Source organism: Hyla sarda, chromosome 3 (genome assembly GCF_029499605.1).
Source record: "Hyla sarda isolate aHylSar1 chromosome 3, aHylSar1.hap1, whole genome shotgun sequence".
NCBI classification, from domain to species: Eukaryota; Metazoa; Chordata; class Amphibia; order Anura; family Hylidae; genus Hyla; species Hyla sarda.
This window is the reverse complement of record NC_079191.1, coordinates 357286382-357307450: the sequence shown is the minus strand read 5'-3', so window position 1 is coordinate 357307450 and position 21069 is coordinate 357286382. Positions and strand designations below refer to the sequence as shown.

The 21069-nt window shown below is 43.8% G+C and overlaps 1 protein-coding gene across 1 annotated transcript in view; it reads right to left on the bottom strand.

Annotated features, from left to right (window-relative positions):
- Positions 1-21069, bottom strand: part of SLC24A3 (solute carrier family 24 member 3) — a 380969-nt gene that overhangs the window by 56604 nt on the left and 303296 nt on the right. The window lies entirely within an intron of this gene.

The window sequence follows — 21069 nt, the reverse complement described above, 5'->3', positions numbered from 1 at the left end:
AGATTAATCAGGATAAAAAAGGCATCTGTAAAAAAAAGAATAAAAATACTTCTTTTGCTCTCTCTCTCTCTTTAGGCAGGGTTTTCCCAAACAGCATGCCTCCAGCTGTTGCAAAACTACAACTCCCAGCATGCCTGGACAGCCATGGGCTGTCCAGGCATGCTGGGAGTTGTAGTTTTACAACAGCTGGAGGCACACTGTTTGGTGAACGCTACTTTATGCCACTGAAAAGAATGCCTTTTCTAAGCACTCCCCCATGAATATATTGAGAAAAAGCTGGCATAGTAAACATTGTATTGTTCATTGATTCTGGTGTTTACATCGTTCTTTGCTTTTTATTATATTTAGAATTCCCTTTTAGATTGAAAGTTTGCAATCCCAAATCAGCTACATTATATGAATGTTCATCTCCATGATGATGCAAGTATTTCTGCTAAATAAATGCAAAGATCCCTATGACCACTAGATGGCGTTTCACTACAGTTTATCATTTTACTGCTCCTAATGATTGCCTCATAACAGAACATAAAGAGAATCCGTTTTCTTTTTTTTGTCTTCTATTTCTTTTTTCATTTTTTTATTTTTTTTATATGTTTATCCTTCTTATTTAAGCTGCATTATAGTGGCATGAATGGCATTGTACTCATACCAGATGGGACTTTTTGTTAACACTTTAAATACATTTTTATGATAGATGAAGTGACCAAAAATCAACGATTCTGGCGTTTAGGATTTTTTTTCTTTTTCTGTTTTTATGATACTGTTCACCATGCAGCAACATAAACATTATATTTTTAGACCTTAGACGATTCCACATGCTGCTGATGTAGATAGCTATATATATACACATATTTTGACTTTTTTTTTCATTTGATATGATATTTTTATTAGGGGATGGGCTTTTATATTTTAAAAACTTTTTTTTTTAAACACTATTTTTGCACTTACAATAGTCACCTACTGGCTTAAAGAGGTACTCTGCTCCTAAACATCTTAACCCCTATCAAAAGGATACGGCATAAGATGTCTGATCGCGGGGGTCCGGCCGCTGGGATCTCCGGTGCAGCACCCTGGTCATCTTGTGCATGAGGTGAACTCCACTCTGCCGGATGATGGGCGACCACAACTGTCACGCACACTCCAATAGACATGAATGGAGGTGGCGTGGCTTGATGTCACGAACGCAGAAGCTCCAAGCTTCTGTGATCTGAAAGCGGCGGTCACCAGCCTGGAGATCGCAGGGGGTCCCAGCGGCCAGTTCCCCAATCAGACATTTTATCCCCTATCCTCTGGATAGGGGATAAGATGTTTAGGAGCGGAATACCCCTTTAAACTGATCAAAGCCATGCTATTGAGGCAGACTGTATTAACAGAGCCAATATGACCTCTGCCAGCCATATTAAGGAAGCGGTAAGTGCACCATGAAACGCGTCATTATCTTATTGTACTGCAAATAAGCGATTCCACTTTGGATTTAAACATTACTCTTGACTTAAACCATTTTTAAGCAGAGCCTGACATCAGAAGGGTTTGCTTTCTTCACCTCCGTACCATGTTAACTTATCGACACCCTGCGATCGCATTGCAGGGGTGCCGATCAGTCGTCCGACTCCTCCAGTCTTTTTGACATTTAAATGCCACAAACATATTTATTATCGCTACAAGTGTGAAAATGTTTAAACTATTAAAATGTAATCTTAATCAAATCGCACAGTGAATGGCATAAATGTAAAAAAAATATCAGAATTGTGTTTTTCTCTTTTTGTCACATCACATCCCACAAAAAATAAAATAAAAAAGTGCTGAAAAAGTTTGATCAATGCCAAAATGGTACGGACAAAAACTAAAGATTATAGCACAAAAATTAGCCCCCATACAGCTTTGTAGACAGCCGTTGGCTGTCCGGGCATGCTGGGAGTTGAAGTTTCGCAACATCTGGAGGGCCACAGTTTGGGACCACTGATTTAAAGGAAGGTTTACAAGAGACTGAAGTCAGACGAAATGCGTTAATAATGAGAGCTGTTTGTGAGCTATAAACACAACGTGGTACCCTGAAGGGGCAATAAAGCAATGGTTTATTCGCACAAATCATTCCTTTAGCTTTTGTGAGCATCAATTACATGTACACTTGGGTGAAATGCAGCATCTGGTCACAATTCAATGTTTAATAGAAACAAGGAAAATGTATGGACACATGCTCAGCGTTATCTCCGTACTGCAATATCTATTTGTTAGATTTACATCCTATACATACACCAGGGTGGGATGTCAGTGTATACATAATGCAAACATGCTGGCGATGACAATACATCAGAAAAAGACAACATATGACTCCTGCAGTCAACTCGCATATAAGGGATGGGGGAGGTCCCCCCCTGTGGTTAAACAAAAGAGGTTTAATAGTGATATGGCCACATTCTGAGAAGTCCTTACATTGGGGCACGGTACTTCAAAGTTACACAACAATCAGGTCCTACCGAAATGACTCTAGGAGAGTACTCCCTGTCACATCCTTCAACTCAACATAAGTCAACAGGTCACCAACAGGCCTCAGGGCAGCCAAACTTACAAACCACTAGTCATTCCACCTCCAAAGCCATACCAATCCAGCAATGGCTTTAAAGAGGTACTCCGCTGGAAAACATTTTTTTTTAAATCAACTGGTGCCAGAAAGTTAAACAGATTTGTAAATTACTTCTATTTAAAAATCTTATTCCTTCCAGTAATAATCAGCTGCTGTATGCTCCACAGGAAGTTCTTTTCTTTTTGAATTTGTTTTGCGTCTGACCACAGTGCTCTCTGCTGACACCTCTGTCCGTATGAGGAACTGTCCAGAGCAGGAGAGGTTTGCTATGGGGATCTGCTCCTTCTCTGGACAGTTCCTGACATGGACAGAGGTGTCAGCAGAGAGCACTGTGGACAGACTGAAAAGAAATTAAATAAGAAAAGACCTTCCTCTGTAGTATACAGCAGCTGATAAGTACTGGAAGGATTAAGATAACTTTCTGGCACCAGTTGATTTAAAAAAATAAATAAATAATAATAATAATAATAATTGTTTTCCACCAGAGTACCCCTTTAAAAGTTTTTTAACCTTTTTACCAGTTCATGGAGGTGTCTCCCAGCAGCTAAAGTTGAGTCTTGCTGTGCAGCACCAATGAAGCTCTCCAGGTCTTCCAGTTTCTGGCTTCAGAATACTGTCTCATTTCATGATAATCCTACATGGCCTTTACTGGAAACCTTCACTCAGGATATCAACAGCTGTGCTTCTGCCTACAGCCCACAAGCTCACCCTAGACTATTACTTTCTCAGATGCCTGGCCACTCATGCAGCATGCATGTTGCACAATACTCAGCACACTTGAGTATGATCCCAAGCCCCCAGGTATCTAACACTGTTCCAGTCCATGTCAGAAAGGGTTACTTTTACTTAAAGGGGTACTCCGGCGCTAAGACATCTTATCCGATATCCAAAGGATAGGGGATAAGATGCCTGATCGCGGGGTTCCCGCTGCTGGGGACCCCCGTGATCTTGCATGCAGCACCCCATTACAATCAGTCTCTGGAGCATGTTTTCTCCGGGTCTGATTACTGGCGATCACGGGGGCTGGAGCATTGTGATGTCACGCCCCGCCCCCTGCCATAGGCTTGCATTGAGGGGGCGGAGTGTGACGTCACACGGGGGCGGGATGTCACAATGCTCCGGCCCCCGTGATCGGCGGCAGCCCTGGCCCCCGTGACCCAGCGGCGGGACCCCCACGATCAGGCATCTTATCCCCTATCCTTTGGATAGGGGATAAGATGTCTTAGCGCCGGAGTACCCCTTTAAAGGAACCTTTCTACTTGGGCTGCACTTGGGTCTACTTGCAAAGTGCACCCTCAGCAGGCCCCTCTGGTCTTACGCATGGCCACTCCACACTGGTAACTGATGCTAAACTCTGCCACCTATAGCCTTTCTTTATTCCATCCCAAGTTGCCTGAAGTTTGGCATCTTTTTCTTCTGTAAGCCGGTGTTCAAAGACAGTGACAGGGTCTAGCAATGCACAGCAGCCCTTCAGCCATTCGTTCCATAAAACACTACAGCGTTCAATACAACATGGTTATTACAGGGGGCGTAACAAACAACAACTTGAAGCTTCTAAGTTGGAACACAAACGAGGGGGTGAGGGCAATGTAAGGGTTTCCTCCTCTGACATGAATGTTCTCCTGGGGCCATAAAAATAAGTGTAGCATGCTACTGAATGTGCAATTCTCTAAATTATTTTGGTAACCATCCAGTTTTGGTAACCCCCATGAAGATACTTTATTGAGGTTTCTATGCCTCTGTAGAAATAATCCAAACACAGTAGATATGCTACCATGTTTTGTCGCTGTATCCTACTAAAACAGGTGTACGTGTCTATACGGTAATGTTCTCATAGGCTCCAGATGCAGATGTGGGACAACTCACTAGAGACTTCAAATTTAAGGTTGAAAGGAACATTGGGGTTTTTACATGGTCTCTTGCAACTTTCTTTTCCATAGGAAATGTGCTAATGCCAGAATTTTTACTAGGGAAGAGCGAATCGAATCTGAAGAATCCAAATTCATTAAGAATTTCAGGAAAAATTTGATTCACACCGAATGCGAATGTCGCCACAATTCGAATCGCTTCATTAAACTCCATTTAGTGCGGTACAGGGCATCTAAAACGGCGGATCCACATGTGAGGACATGGGGCAAGAAATCCTAGGAAGGCGGGTAGGCAGGATAACCCTTAATCACATGCAGCATGCAGCCTTTCAGTAGCCAGCCACCCCTGTGATGTCACAGCCCTATATAATCAGCAGCCATCTTGCGGCCAGTCACTTCACCCTTTTATTGCAGAGACAGAGACAGAGAGAGAGAGAGAGAGAGAGAGAGAGAGAGAGGGACAGAGTGTGTTGCACAGAAAAGCTTTTTTTACAGCAGCAATTCACCTCAAGCCCAAATCCAGCCTAGATGCACTGATCGGGAAGGGAGTAAGACTGTGTGTTGCAGCACTGGTGTGTACAACAACTGAAAAGCTAATAGTAGCCAGCCAATTAGGGTGAGCAGAGCACTAAAAGCATATGGTCCTCTATTAAGTGTAACCTGTGTGAACATCTAAGCGGTGTACCCTTTTGTTCCTGTTAAAGTCTTAAGGGGCTAGAAACTGTGAAAGGCCAGCCAAAAGTACACACCTGCTGGTGTTGTAGACAAATACTGTTTTAAGTGTACTGGAGCGCATTGTCCAACCTTCATAAGTGCATACCACATACGAACATCTAAGTGGTGTACAATTTTGTTCCTGTTAAAGTCTTAAGGGCCTAGATACTGTGAAAGGCCAGCCATAAGTACACACCTGCTGGTGATGTAGACAAAAACTGTTTTAAGCGTAGTGGAGCATATTGTACTCCCCCTTATATACACACTAAGTATGTCAGGCAGAGAAGTACCAGGAAATGCACAGAGAAGTGGCAGAGGCCTAAATTCATCAGACAGAGGTCGCAGCAGACTAGGGGCTAGTAGCAGCAGAAGTCGCAGTGAGAGGCCTGAGCTCCCGGTATTATCTAGCGGTCATGTCTCGACTGCAACCCATCTGCAGCTACTGCCCAGCCAAGAAGTGGAGGAGACATCCGCTGCTTTGTCCGCTAGGTGGGCAAATAGTGATGAGGAGAGTGGCATGGGAGGTGGTGTTGGGAGTGTTCAGGCTCCTGAAGCAGACACTTTTTAGGAACCTGAGGAGGATATCAGTGACGTGCAGACACAACTCGATGATGATGAAGCTGATCGCATTTGGGAGCCAGGTGCAGAAGGGGCTTCATCATCAGGAGAGGAGGGTTGCAGGTTGTCCGTGAGGCAGCAGCTGAGCCAGCAAGGTGGTAGCATGGTTAACAGTCAGCATGGTGGCAGAAGTGGAAATTCTGGAGCCAAATGTGCCCGGGGTAGACCACCTGCTTTGCGGCAGCCTACCTTCCCGGGAGATAGTGGAACAGGGGTTCCTGGAGTCCTGCTCCTCCTACTTCGAGTCAGTCATTCTGCCAGCAATCCATCAGCAAAGCCATGTCCAAGAGACAACAGTATGCGCCCACTCATCCAACGGCGCAGAAGCTGAATGTGCTCCTGTCCAAGTTGCTGGTGCTGCAGTCCCGAGGTGGAGAGTCCCAAGCCATAATTTCTTCATGAAGAAGGCAGTACCAGCCCTGCACAATTTTGTGGAAGAGAAGGTGGGCCAGTCCTTGATCCTGTGGGTGTGTACCACGTATGTGCCTGGCTATAGGCGTATCTGCTCCAGTGCGCATGGTACTCAAATGATTGGAGATCCTTCTCCAAAGTCGCTGTGTGGTTTTCCCCACATAGAGTTTGAGACATCCGCACTGGGCGATATATACTACTCCTGCCGTTTGACAATTAATAAACTCTCTAATCTCATTTTTCCGATTGTCAACAGGATTAATAGATTCTTTCACTCCCCCTTCTCCTCCTCCAGTTTAGCCCCCACAGGGCTCATGTGGCAGTGAGTGTGGCATGTAGTGTCCTGACCAGCCATTGTTTCCAACATGTGTTGTAGTAGATGAAGCAGTGGAATGTACATCACGTACATGGAGGACATGTGACAACCCTAACATTTTTGGGGTTCACCAAAATGACCCTTGGCCCTAGAAGAGGGATCCTCGATAAAAAGCTGCTCCGTGTGGAGGCCAAATGGATCCAGAGCCTTAAAAGTTTGAGCCCTTTGGGACTGAATGAAGGATTCACCTTTTCAGCATTTATTTAATTAATTCTGCCACCAATAATAAATATAATAGACACTTGTGTCAAACTCACAGAATAACCAATAAATGTTAATGTACTAATATGAAAAGGAAGAAACAGTGTCCAACTCAGGCAAAAGAAGATAGGCAGTGTAATCTGAGGTGATATAACATAGGGTGATAATTATAAGGAAGATATTAAAAGAATTATACATTGGTCCTGAATTTAATCGGCAGCGCAGGTGTCATCTCGCAGCACTGTTAAAATGAACTAAGTGTCGGCGCAGGGTTCAGGTGACACGTCAGTGAATCAGATCCACCTATCCGGAATACTCACCTGGAGGTGGATCTGATTCGCTGGAATTGGCACTTTTTTATAGGTGTACCTGTCTTTCAGCCTCAATGAGGGGATCGTGATTGGTCTGAATGCAAACCATCCTATCAGAACACAGCTTTCCTCCACTTCCTTTTTATGATGTCATCGTAGGAGATTTTAAAACCCCTTGTTCGGCATTTTTTCCCTCAGTGCTCGCTGTCCTTTTGACAAAGCTGTGTCTGCAGCGAAACATGTCCAGGAGGGCTGAGATTTGATTTTAAAACAGTGTTTGCTCTTATTCCGCTCAGCACACTGCAGGTGCGTGGGGATCCTACAGTTTACAGCATAGGTGACCGGACAGGCACCATAACAGCTACATGAAGAGAGTGAATTAACACTGGAGTTTTAAAACTGTTTGTTAATTTGTGTGAAGTCATTAATAAAGGAATAATTTTAGTATATGGGAAATAGGGTATTTTTGGATCACCTCTATTGATCTATAGGTTGGTGTAGTTGATATCACCCGCCATATACTGGTCTCTAGTGCAATCAATTGGAGAAGGGGGAGGGGCACAGTGAAGTACAGTTCAGGTTTCGCGAGATGGGCGGTTTTTCTAGTCATCTGACAGGGGAGAAGTAGCAGGAGCAGCTAGAAGAGCTAGAGGGTTATGAGGAAGGCGAGACAGAGGACACAGACACACCGTGGAGATGGAGGAGGGAGTCCCTCCGAGTCACTTCCATAAATAGCACGATGCATGCTCACTTGCTTACATAGTGACATTGTCACCATTCGGCAGCGGGATGACTTCAGGCTCTCCACCTTATTGGACCCTCGCTACCTGCACAAAATGGGGGCCTTTTTTTTCACCACTGAGAGGGATGACAAATTGAACTACTACAAAGACATCGTACATAGTCAGTTGGCCGATGCCTATCTGCGCCATCCACCCTCTCGCAGGTCTGACTTGGGGGGCCCTCTGCACTCACCTTCCACTGCCATGGCTGCTGGGGAGGGGTGGGGTGGCAGGAGCAGTACCAGCTCACTGATGAGTAGCTTTCTTCACCTGCATAATGAAGTAACTCATCAGCAGCAGGTAGACCTGGAGCAGGACCTGAACCAGCAGGTGGTGGCATACCTTGACATGACAATGCCAACACACCTTGAAGATCCGCTGGACTACTGGGCAGCTAAACTTGATTTGTAGCTGCAACTAGCAGAGTTTGCCCTGGAAAAGCTGTCCTGCCCGGCCAGTAGTGTGCCATCAGAGCGGGTGTTTAGTGCAGCAGGGGCCATAGTAGCCCCAAGGAGAACTCATCTGGCCACGAAAAATGTGGAAAGACTGACCTCTGTGAAGATGAATCAGGCATGGATCAGCCAGGATTTCCACCCACCAATGCATGATACATCAGAGTAGATTGACCATGGTGCCACACCAACACTTCCCAAATATGTATAGTGCAAAACATGTTTAAGGTGCTGCTCCCCAGTTTCAGAAATTCCTCCGCATCAGACCACAAGTAAGTATTGAGGATATGCATTACGTAAAACTTAACTTTTAATAATATTCTAAGGATAAAATATATGGACCCAAATTTTTTTTTTTAAATCAAACAAAAGGAAAGGTGTGCAAAAAACTCCATGTGCCACCTACACTACCAAGTATTGATGTGATGCAAAGACTTCTAAAAGGTGGAAGGGAACAACGTATGGTCCATTGTAACCAGTGGGGGTAAAAACTTCCCCTGTAAGGCCTTACTTTTCCATTATTAATTTCCTTCTTGGCAAGTGTTACTCGCCCTAAAAAGGGCGACCCCACACAGGAAGCTCTCCCTATTTCCCCCTACAAACACTGCCATTTTCCAGGGTTTTTAGGTGGAAAAATAGAGAGTTTCTTGTGTGGGGTCGTCCTTTTTAGGGTGAGTAACACTTGCTAAGAAGGGAATTAATAGGGTGAGAGTAGTGCCTTACAGGGGAAGTTTTTACCCCCACCTGCTACAATGGACAATACTTTGTTCCCTTCCACCTTTTAGAGGTCTTTGCATCACATCAATACTTGGTGGTGTAGATGGCACATGGTGTTTTTTGCACACGTTTCTTTTAGTTTGATTAAAAAATTATTTTTTTGGGGTACATATATTTTATCCTAAGCATATTATTAAAAGTTAAGTTTTACGTAATGCAGATCCTCAATACTTACTTGTGCACACTTACACTTTTACAAAATAGACCATCACGCCCCCTCCCATAGACTTGCAAAAGAGACCATCACGCCCCCTCCCATAGACTTGCATAGCAGGGGCGGGGCGTGATGTCATGTACCGGAGAGTCGTGATGTCACGATACTCCGGCCCCGTGTTCGGCACCCGGCAGTTTGTGAGCTGGCAGTGCGGCGTGCAGCTCAAAGAGGTGGGTGCCGAATGCAAGATGGTGGTGTGAGACTACTGAGGCATGAAGATGGTGGTGTGAGACTACTGAGGCATGAAGATGGTGGTGTGAGACTACTGAGGCATGAAGATGGTGGTGTGAGACTACTGAGGCATGAAGATGGTGGTGTGAGACTACTAAGGCATGAAGATGGTGGTGTGAGATAACCGAAACGTTGCATTTTTTTATACCTTGCTAAGATGGAATACATTGCACTTTTTTTGCACTTGAGACACTTTTTGTGTGCTGCGGTTTTTTTCTCTTTTATATTGAAGTTGGAGTCCCTAACCAAGCCTCCTATGACAGCGTGCACCGACATATTGTTTGTTAATTCTGGGTGGATGTGCTGCTTCTTTGGACTTTTTTTTTATGTCTCTTTCTTTAACATCACCAAAACCTGGCATTTGAAAAGGGTGTGCATCCATCAGACTGACTTGCTGCTCTCTTTCAGTGTAGCTGGTAGAAGTGGGGGTTACACAGCAGCTCAGATTATGAACAGAAGAGAGAGAATCCTTGGAGGACAACTCACACAGGCTGTTGATAGGGAGGAGAGCACACAAAAGGCAGTTTGCAGGACACAGTCATATGGACTGTGTAGAGGGAAAGCAGAGCACGTACAGCAAGCTGCAGAGGCTGTAGAAGAGAAACTAAGCAACATTTTAATAAAGACCTATGGAGAAATTTTTTCTTTTCGCACCATGACAAGTAAATGCATGGCCTTTAAATCCAAAATATCTTACAAGATACACTTTAAATAAATAAAATACAAATTATGTTTCCCCACAAAATTATCAATCTGCTTTGCTTCTTCTTCTATAAAATGCTGTCTGCAGATGAGACTGCTTGTTCAATGTGTCAGGTTCAATTTAATTCCATACAATATACCTCCAAAATATTTTTTTTTTTGTATGATGGTTGGAGCTGAGTAATTTTTCATATTGATGCAGTTATATTAGTACTCTTATCCCATTTCCCAGGCTTTATGCAGCATTCATAGTTAATAAAGTATTGTACTGTTTCTGTTTACTGTTTATATGAAGGATACAGTATGGTTTAAGAAGGTCCTTGTTGGACCAACACAAGTGCAGGTAGGGGAATAGAAACACTTGACTTATCCAGTGGTGCTTTTGTCTCTGCATATTAGATAATCCAGGTCAATGTGTATGACTGATGATATAAAACACCCTAGAAATGGCATACATATTGCGCAATTGAGGGTAAAGATGGCACACAGGAGGTGTCACATTGAGAAATGCAGAATAATCCATATAATCCATTATTACAGAGAGAAATTGGAAGCGAGCTAAAAGCCACTGTCCTTCCCTCATCTGTAACAAAAGGATTTGACTCAATAATGTATCTGTATTGTTTACAATCAATTATCTCCACATCATTTCCCATATGTAATGCACAGCCATTATGTATCCTTCATACAGAATCTTCTCCAAATCCCGTTCATATAAACTTATTGGTCGCCTGCCAAATCATTTCAGCTGCAACTGCTCAATAAGGATATTTTGCAGTCAACAATTTCCTTATCTAGCAGACAGACTAAAAAAGAAAATATGCATCTTTTTCATGCAGCTGTTGGACTGACTGTATAATGAGCCTGAGATTATGGTAATTATGGTAATGCAAACTGCACTTAAGTTTCAATCAGCTAAGCAGGTTAAGGTGGCAAAGTGACAGAAAGCGTCCAGTTACCAAGACAGCACTGGGCTGGCTAAAGTACACCACTGGCTCTGTCTCTGTGAGGCCGGTGCATCCATGACGCAAGGCCCTCAGACTGGAAAAGAAAAGAATCCAGCTCTGGTCGGAAGCAAACTCGTTTTTATTTTATTTTTCTATTTTGCATAAAAACAAACATATGCAAGGCATAGACTCAGATTTCACTTCCCCCAACGTGTTTCCAGCGTATAGCAACACTCTTCATTGTGCTGATCGGTGGGGTTCCAGGAGTCCCTCTGAGCAAACATGAATGACCTATGTTAAGTATGGGTTGTGATTCTCCAATGGGTGTGGACCTGCTGTGCTATCCAGCAGATTTGACTTTGGGACAAACTTGCAAGCGTAGTCTAGGTTACTTCTAGGTTTAAAACTTTTATCCCACTGCAGGAAGTAAAAGCTGGACTTAAAGGGGTATTCCAGCCAAATACATCTTATTCCCTATCCAAAGGATAGAGATAAGATGTCTGATCGCGGGAGGCCTGCCGCTGGGATCCCCTGCAATCTCTGTGCATCTCCAGAAACCTCTGTGTTTACGGGACTCATGTCACGCCACGGCCCCTCCATTCATGTCTATGGGAGGGGGCGTGACAGCCGTCACGCCCCCTCCCATAGACATGAATGGAGGGGGTGTGGTACAACATTTACGTCTCCAGTGCGCGGAGATTGCGGGGGGACACCCAGCAGCGGGACCCCCACGATCAGACATCCTATCCCCTATTCTTTGGATAGGGGATAAGATGTATTTGGCCGGAATGCCCCTTTAACTGCTAGGTGGTACCAGGTTGCTACCTCAACAACTGTCCAGGTGTGGGTACAGACTGGCCAAACAGGCATGACAGCCCTGGTGCCAAGCACTGGGAAAATGAGTAGAGACAGGCCTAGTGCTGGTGAGGATAGCAGGCTGACAGCCTGCTAGCAGAGTAAGGCTTATGCAGAAGAGTCATGGCAAGTAGCACAGGTTCGGGGTCGAAGGTCAGGGTGAAGCACAAAAGGGTCAGTGTAGTACATTAGGGTTAGGCACAGTCAACATTAGGAAAATGGGCACAGATCAAACAAGAAGAATCAGATATAGGGGAAGCACACCTTAACTATGGTGAAACTACACTATTACTCAGACATAAGTGAGTGGGCAAAACAGCCATTAATAGGTAGTGTCAGGAAGAGGAGGACATATTAGAACTGTGGGCACTGGTTCTTAAAGAGTACCTCTCATGATCTTGTTAAATTTTATAATCATCCCAGTTCACTGCCCCCATCATGATAAACCACCCCCTGCCTTTATTTTTATTATTTTCAGTTTTCTACCTTGATATTGCTCTGTATTTTCTGCTCAGTCTCAATCAGATTCACAGACTGGGAAGGGGCGTTCCCCAGCAGGCGTGAAATCATCTGAAGTCATACAGGGGAGAACTTCCTCCCTCACTCTGCTACACACAGCCCAGAGCAGTTCAGTGTGAAATGAGCTATGATTGGATAAGGCTGCACACACCCACCTCAGTACTTCAGACTGCATTTCCTAATTTTGGACTTCCAGGCCAGCAGGAGTACAAAGTCTGTGCAAAAGAGGGGGGGGGGATGTGCTCTGGACAAGTAGGGAGACACCCAGTGGCAGCTTTTTTAAACACAAATAAAACATGGAAAACTTCATTTTTTTTTTTTAACAAAGTACATTAAAAATATTTTTTATTTACCATAAAGAGTGCAATATCAAAAATTAGTTTTAATCAGAGTGCCCTTTTAAGTAGCAGAGAGAGCACAGACAAGAAACTGTAGCAGCAGAGGAAGCAGGAAGAGGAGGGAATGAGGAATTAAAAGCCCAGGCAATGACAAATAAGTGGTACACAGAGAGGAACCTGGCAATATTTAGTGACAGCGCTATGAGGGCCATCAATGTTATAGTCGCTGACTATACACTACATGCTTATATTCTGGTGTTTGGCCTTGTTTGTCAAAAATATAAACCACCAGGCAGTTAGAATAAATAACTTGTTCTCATCTTGGGTTCCCTATGTCTTTTTAATCGGCCTCCATTTCTTTCAAGAATAATGACATATACTTAAGATATGACAATATGGTAATGGGGCCAAATTGTGATAAGAGTGTAGTGTGAAGGTACATGAACTGCAGAGCTCCCCATGGCAAGGCAGTGATACCTACGGATATGCCATTCTCTCCTTTAAATTTACCAAGGACCTGTATTACAGTCCCAGAATGAGAATAAAGAAGGCTCATGAGTATTCATGGCGATTTGCATGTAGCATACAAGAGAAATGAAACGAGATTCCATTGTAAATAATGAACAGCCGATAAATACTTTTGGAGACAGCTGATAAATACCTTCAAATGGAAACACAAACCAGAACAGGTGCTCGAAAGAAAGCCCAAAGCAAAAATGAATTATTTATAAAGAGATATTTGGAAATTTCCAATTATAAAATGTAACAACTGAATGCAGCCGAAATATAGAAATACAATGTAACAAAACCCATTTTTGTGGAATAATCCTACACATGAAGTGATGTCTCTGCTACTTTTGTCTTTTAACTCTGGTCTAACTTCATTTTTTCGAGTAGATTTAAACTGAAATCCCAGCGGTCAGTGGATTTGTCATCTTAAAGCCAACCTACATAAGCTGAACCCTCTGGGCAGTCTTACTCTGTATAAACATGTATACAGGGAGGTAGGTATTTAATAAATGAAATAAAAACCTTTCCCACAGAACTTTATTTAAGGGGCCCCACTAAGGCGTCTGGTTTGGTCACCCAGAGTACACCTTTTCTACAACTTATTTCTATGGCCCTCACCTCCTCAATGGGGCTCCTCTGAAAAGGGGAGTTATGAACAGGTCCATGCGATCCATTGCCCAATAGGAATGGAACCCCCCAATGCTGTGCCTACAGTGCCTGTTTGGTATATATTCAAAAAGTCTTCACACCTTTTCACATTTTTCACCTTTAATTATGTTGCAACCTTGTGCTAAAATAAAAAAAAATGTCAAGATCCCTCTCTCCCATCATTATGCACTTAGTCCCCCATCATTCTGACAAAGTGTGAACACAATGTTCTTAAAGGGGTATTCCAGGCCAAAACTTTTTTTATATATCAACTGGCTCCGGAAAGTTAAACAGATTTGTAAATTACTTCTATTAATAAATATTAATCCTTCCAATAATTATTAGCTTCTGAAGTTGAGTTGTTGTTTTCTGTCTAACTGCTCTCTGATGACTCACGTCCCGGGAGCTGTGCAGCTCCTATGGGGATATTTTCCCATCATGCACAGCTCCCGGGACGTGACATCATCATTGAGCAGTTAGACAGAAAACTTCAGAAGCTAATAACTATTGGAAGGATTAAGATTTTTTAATAGAAGTAATTTACAAATCTGTTTAACTTTCCGGAGCCAGTTGATCTATATATATATAAAAAAAAGGATTTGCCTGGAATACCCCTTTAATATTTGCTTATTTATTGAAAAAGGAAAAACTTATATATTGCTTTGCAGTATTCAGACCCTTTACTCAGCACTTAGTTGAAGCACCTTTGGCAGCCATTACAGCCTCCAGTCTTCTTGGGGATGATGCCACAAGGTTTTTACACACTTGGATTTGGGGATTTTCTGTCATTTTTCTCTGCAGATCCTCTCAGGCTCTGTTAGCTTGGATGGGGATTGTTGGTGGCAGGGCTGGATTAAAATAGGCCCTGACGCAGGCACCGATGAGGAGAGAGGACGTGGTCTGGAAAAGAAGCAAGGACACGGCCATGCTGAACTGCGTGGGACTAGGTATCTATTTGTGTTATTTTTAATATGCTAGGCATAAAGTGGGGGCTGCTTAAAGGGGACCTGGCTACCTACCTACGTAGTGCCTGTCTACCTGCCTATTCACCTGGCTTCCTCCCTACCTATATACCTACTTACCTGACTTCCTACCTGCCTACTCACCTGGCTCCCTCCCTACCTACCCACCTGGCTGTCTACCTGCTAATTATCCTGGCTCCTTTCCTACCTATCTACCTACCCACCTGGCTCCCTATTTGCCTACTCACCTGGCTCCCTCTTTACCTGTCTACCTACCCACCTGGATGTCCACCTGCCTACTCACCTGGCTCCCTACCTGCCTATCTACTTAACTAACTGGCTGTCTATTTACCTACCCACCTATCTGCCTACCTGCCCACTTACCTGGCTTCCTCCCTATCTCCCTAACTAACAGGCTGTCTATTTACCTACCCACCTGGTGGCCTACTTATCTGGCTCCCTGGCTAACTACCTAACTAACTGGCTGTCTATTTACCTACTCACCTGGTTCCTTCACTACCTATCTACCTAACTAACTGTCTGTCTATTTACCTACCCACTTTGCTGCCTACTTACCTAACTACCTGGCTGTCTATTTACCTACCCACCTGGCTGCCTATCTACCTAGCTAATTGTCTACCTACATGCTCATCCCCCCATCTAGCTGACTACCTACTCACTTGGCTCCCTACCTATCTACCTAACTGGCTGTGTACCTACTTACTCATCTGGCTGTCTACCTATCTAACTGGCTGTCTACCCACCTACCAACCCACCCTACTATCTGGCTGTCTACCTATCTGGCTGTCTACCTACCCACCACCTGGCTGTCTAGCTACCAACCTACCTATCTGACCTACCTAGCTAGCTAGCTGGTTATTTATCCACCCAACTCTGTATCTAGCTATCTACCTAGCTACTTACCAAGCTAGGTAATAACTTACCTGGCTGTCTACCTACGTAGCTAGCTAGCTACCTAACTAGCTACCTAACCTACCTACCTGGCTACCTAACTACATAGCAACCTACCTGGCTACCTGCCCACCCACCCACCTACTTACTTTTACTGTGCGGACACCAAAGGGGGCAATATAACAGTTCAGGTCCTATCAATAGGGAGATTGTGTAGGGGGCACTAAATACTTCATCATGTGTAGAGAGAACTGAATAGTTCAACGTGTTTTTCCTGCAGATGCCAAAGAGTTGAGTATTGGCTGGAAGAAGTCATCATCGCGATCTGCACATGGGGCAGCCAGGCCTCAGCATTGTGGGCAGGGGATAAAAGTGTTACCTACCTACATATCTACCTAGCTACCTGGCTATCTATGTAGATGTCTACCTAATTAGCTAACAACCTACCTAGCAAGCTACTTACCTGGCTACCTACCTGTGTCATACTGTGTATCATATGTGTCGCTCATATGTAAGTAAGTAAATTGAGTCGCACTGCAACCCACAAGTGGCCGCAACTCAGAGATGTTTGGCTCGGCCACTCAAGGACATTCACAGAGTTGTCATTAAGCCACTCCTGTGTTGTCTTGGCTGTGTGCTTAGGTGAACCTTCTGCCCAGTCTAAGGTGAAGAGCACTCTGGATCAGAAAATTATCAATAATATCTCTGTACATGACCCATTCACTGGCCAAACAGGCATGACAGCCCTGGTGCCAAGCACTGGGAAAATGAGTAGAGACAGGCCTAGTGCTGGTGAGGATAGCAGGCTGACAGCCTGCTAGCAGAGTAAGGCTTATGCAGAAGAGTCATGGCAAGTAGCACAGGTTCGGGGTCGAAGGTCAGGGTGAAGCACAAAAGGGTCAGTGTAGTACATTAGGGTTAGGCACAGTCAACATTAGGAAAATGGGCACAGATCAAACAAGAAGAATCAGATATAGGGGAAGCACACCTTAACTATGGTGAAACTACACTATTACTCAGACATAAGTGAGTGGGCAAAACAGCCATTAATAGGTAGTGTCAGGAAGAGGAGGACATATTAGAACTGTGGGCACTGGTTCTTAAAGAGTACCTCTCATGATCTTGTTAAATTTTATAATCATCCCAGTTCACTGCCCCCATCATGATAAACCACCCCCTGCCTTTATTTTTATTATTTTCAGTTTTCTACCTTGATATTGCTCTGTATTTTCTGCTCAGTCTCAATCAGATTCACAGACTGGGAAGGGGCGTTCCCCAGCAGGCGTGAAATCATCTGAAGTCATACAGGGGAGAACTTCCTCCCTCACTCTGCTACACACAGCCCAGAGCAGTTCAGTGTGAAATGAGCTATGATTGGATAAGGCTGCACACACCCACCTCAGTACTTCAGACTGCATTTCCTAATTTTGGACTTCCAGGCCAGCAGGAGTACAAAGTCTGTGCAAAAGAGGGGGGGGGGGATGTGCTCTGGACAAGTAGGGAGACACCCAGTGGCAGCTTTTTTAAACACAAATAAAACATGGAAAACTTCATTTTTTTTTTTTAACAAAGTACATTAAAAATATTTTTTATTTACCATAAAGAGTGCAATATCAAAAATTAGTTTTAATCAGAGTGCCCTTTTAAGTAGCAGAGAGAGCACAGACAAGAAACTGTAGCAGCAGAGGAAGCAGGAAGAGGAGGGAATGAGGAATTAAAAGCCCAGGCAATGACAAATAAGTGGTACACAGAGAGGAACCTGGCAATATTTAGTGACAGCGCTATGAGGGCCATCAATGTTATAGTCGCTGACTATACACTACATGCTTATATTCTGGTGTTTGGCCTTGTTTGTCAAAAATATAAACCACCAGGCAGTTAGAATAAATAACTTGTTCTCATCTTGGGTTCCCTATGTCTTTTTAATCGGCCTCCATTTCTTTCAAGAATAATGACATATACTTAAGATATGACAATATGGTAATGGGGCCAAATTGTGATAAGAGTGTAGTGTGAAGGTACATGAACTGCAGAGCTCCCCATGGCAAGGCAGTGATACCTACGGATATGCCATTCTCTCCTTTAAATTTACCAAGGACCTGTATTACAGTCCCAGAATGAGAATAAAGAAGGCTCATGAGTATTCATGGCGATTTGCATGTAGCATACAAGAGAAATGAAACGAGATTCCATTGTAAATAATGAACAGCCGATAAATACTTTTGGAGACAGCTGATAAATACCTTCAAATGGAAACACAAACCAGAACAGGTGCTCGAAAGAAAGCCCAAAGCAAAAATGAATTATTTATAAAGAGATATTTGGAAATTTCCAATTATAAAATGTAACAACTGAATGCAGCCGAAATATAGAAATACAATGTAACAAAACCCATTTTTGTGGAATAATCCTACACATGAAGTGATGTCTCTGCTACTTTTGTCTTTTAACTCTGGTCTAACTTCATTTTTTCGAGTAGATTTAAACTGAAATCCCAGCGGTCAGTGGATTTGTCATCTTAAAGCCAACCTACATAAGCTGAACCCTCTGGGCAGTCTTACTCTGTATAAACATGTATACAGGGAGGTAGGTATTTAATAAATGAAATAAAAACCTTTCCCACAGAACTTTATTTAAGGGGCCCCACTAAGGCGTCTGGTTTGGTCACCCAGAGTACACCTTTTCTACAACTTATTTCTATGGCCCTCACCTCCTCAATGGGGCTCCTCTGAAAAGGGGAGTTATGAACAGGTCCATGCGATCCATTGCCCAATAGGAATGGAACCCCCCAATGCTGTGCCTACAGTGCCTGTTTGGTATATATTCAAAAAGTCTTCACACCTTTTCACATTTTTCACCTTTAATTATGTTGCAACCTTGTGCTAAAATAAAAAAAAATGTCAAGATCCCTCTCTCCCATCATTATGCACTTAGTCCCCCATCATTCTGACAAAGTGTGAACACAATGTTCTTAAAGGGGTATTCCAGGCCAAAACTTTTTTTATATATCAACTGGCTCCGGAAAGTTAAACAGATTTGTAAATTACTTCTATTAATAAATATTAATCCTTCCAATAATTATTAGCTTCTGAAGTTGAGTTGTTGTTTTCTGTCTAACTGCTCTCTGATGACTCACGTCCCGGGAGCTGTGCAGCTCCTATGGGGATATTTTCCCATCATGCACAGCTCCCGGGACGTGACATCATCATTGAGCAGTTAGACAGAAAACTTCAGAAGCTAATAACTATTGGAAGGATTAAGATTTTTTAATAGAAGTAATTTACAAATCTGTTTAACTTTCCGGAGCCAGTTGATCTATATATATATAAAAAAAAGGATTTGCCTGGAATACCCCTTTAATATTTGCTTATTTATTGAAAAAGGAAAAACTTATATATTGCTTTGCAGTATTCAGACCCTTTACTCAGCACTTAGTTGAAGCACCTTTGGCAGCCATTACAGCCTCCAGTCTTCTTGGGGATGATGCCACAAGGTTTTTACACACTTGGATTTGGGGATTTTCTGTCATTTTTCTCTGCAGATCCTCTCAGGCTCTGTTAGCTTGGATGGGGATTGTTGGTGGCAGGGCTGGATTAAAATAGGCCCTGACGCAGGCACCGATGAGGAGAGAGGACGTGGTCTGGAAAAGAAGCAAGGACACGGCCATGCTGAACTGCGTGGGACTAGGTATCTATTTGTGTTATTTTTAATATGCTAGGCATAAAGTGGGGGCTGCTTAAAGGGGACCTGGCTACCTACCTACGTAGTGCCTGTCTACCTGCCTATTCACCTGGCTTCCTCCCTACCTATATACCTACTTACCTGACTTCCTACCTGCCTACTCACCTGGCTCCCTCCCTACCTACCCACCTGGCTGTCTACCTGCTAATTATCCTGGCTCCTTTCCTACCTATCTACCTACCCACCTGGCTCCCTATTTGCCTACTCACCTGGCTCCCTCTTTACCTGTCTACCTACCCACCTGGATGTCCACCTGCCTACTCACCTGGCTCCCTACCTGCCTATCTACTTAACTAACTGGCTGTCTATTTACCTACCCACCTATCTGCCTACCTGCCCACTTACCTGGCTTCCTCCCTATCTCCCTAACTAACAGGCTGTCTATTTACCTACCCACCTGGTGGCCTACTTATCTGGCTCCCTGGCTAACTACCTAACTAACTGGCTGTCTATTTACCTACTCACCTGGTTCCTTCACTACCTATCTACCTAACTAACTGTCTGTCTATTTACCTACCCACTTTGCTGCCTACTTACCTAACTACCTGGCTGTCTATTTACCTACCCACCTGGCTGCCTATCTACCTAGCTAATTGTCTACCTACATGCTCATCCCCCCATCTAGCTGACTACCTACTCACTTGGCTCCCTACCTATCTACCTAACTGGCTGTGTACCTACTTACTCATCTGGCTGTCTACCTATCTAACTGGCTGTCTACCCACCTACCAACCCACCCTACTATCTGGCTGTCTACCTATCTGGCTGTCTACCTACCCACCACCTGGCTGTCTAGCTACCAACCTACCTATCTGACCTACCTAGCTAGCTAGCTGGTTATTTATCCACCCAACTCTGTATCTAGCTATCTACCTAGCTACTTACCAAGCTAGGTAATAACTTACCTGGCTGTCTACCTACGTAGCTAGCTAGCTACCTAACTAGCTACCTAACCTACCTACCTGGCTACCTAACTACATAGCAACCTACCTGGCTACCTGCCCACCCACCCACCTACTTACTTTTACTGTGCGGACACCAAAGGGGGCAATATAACAGTTCAGGTCCTATCAATAGGGAGATTGTGTAGGGGGCACTAAATACTTCATCATGTGTAGAGAGAACTGAATAGTTCAACGTGTTTTTCCTGCAGATGCCAAAGAGTTGAGTATTGGCTGGAAGAAGTCATCATCGCGATCTGCACATGGGGCAGCCAGGCCTCAGCATTGTGGGCAGGGGATAAAAGTGTTACCTACCTACATATCTACCTAGCTACCTGGCTATCTATGTAGATGTCTACCTAATTAGCTAACAACCTACCTAGCAAGCTACTTACCTGGCTACCTACCTGTGTCATACTGTGTATCATATGTGTCGCTCATATGTAAGTAAGTAA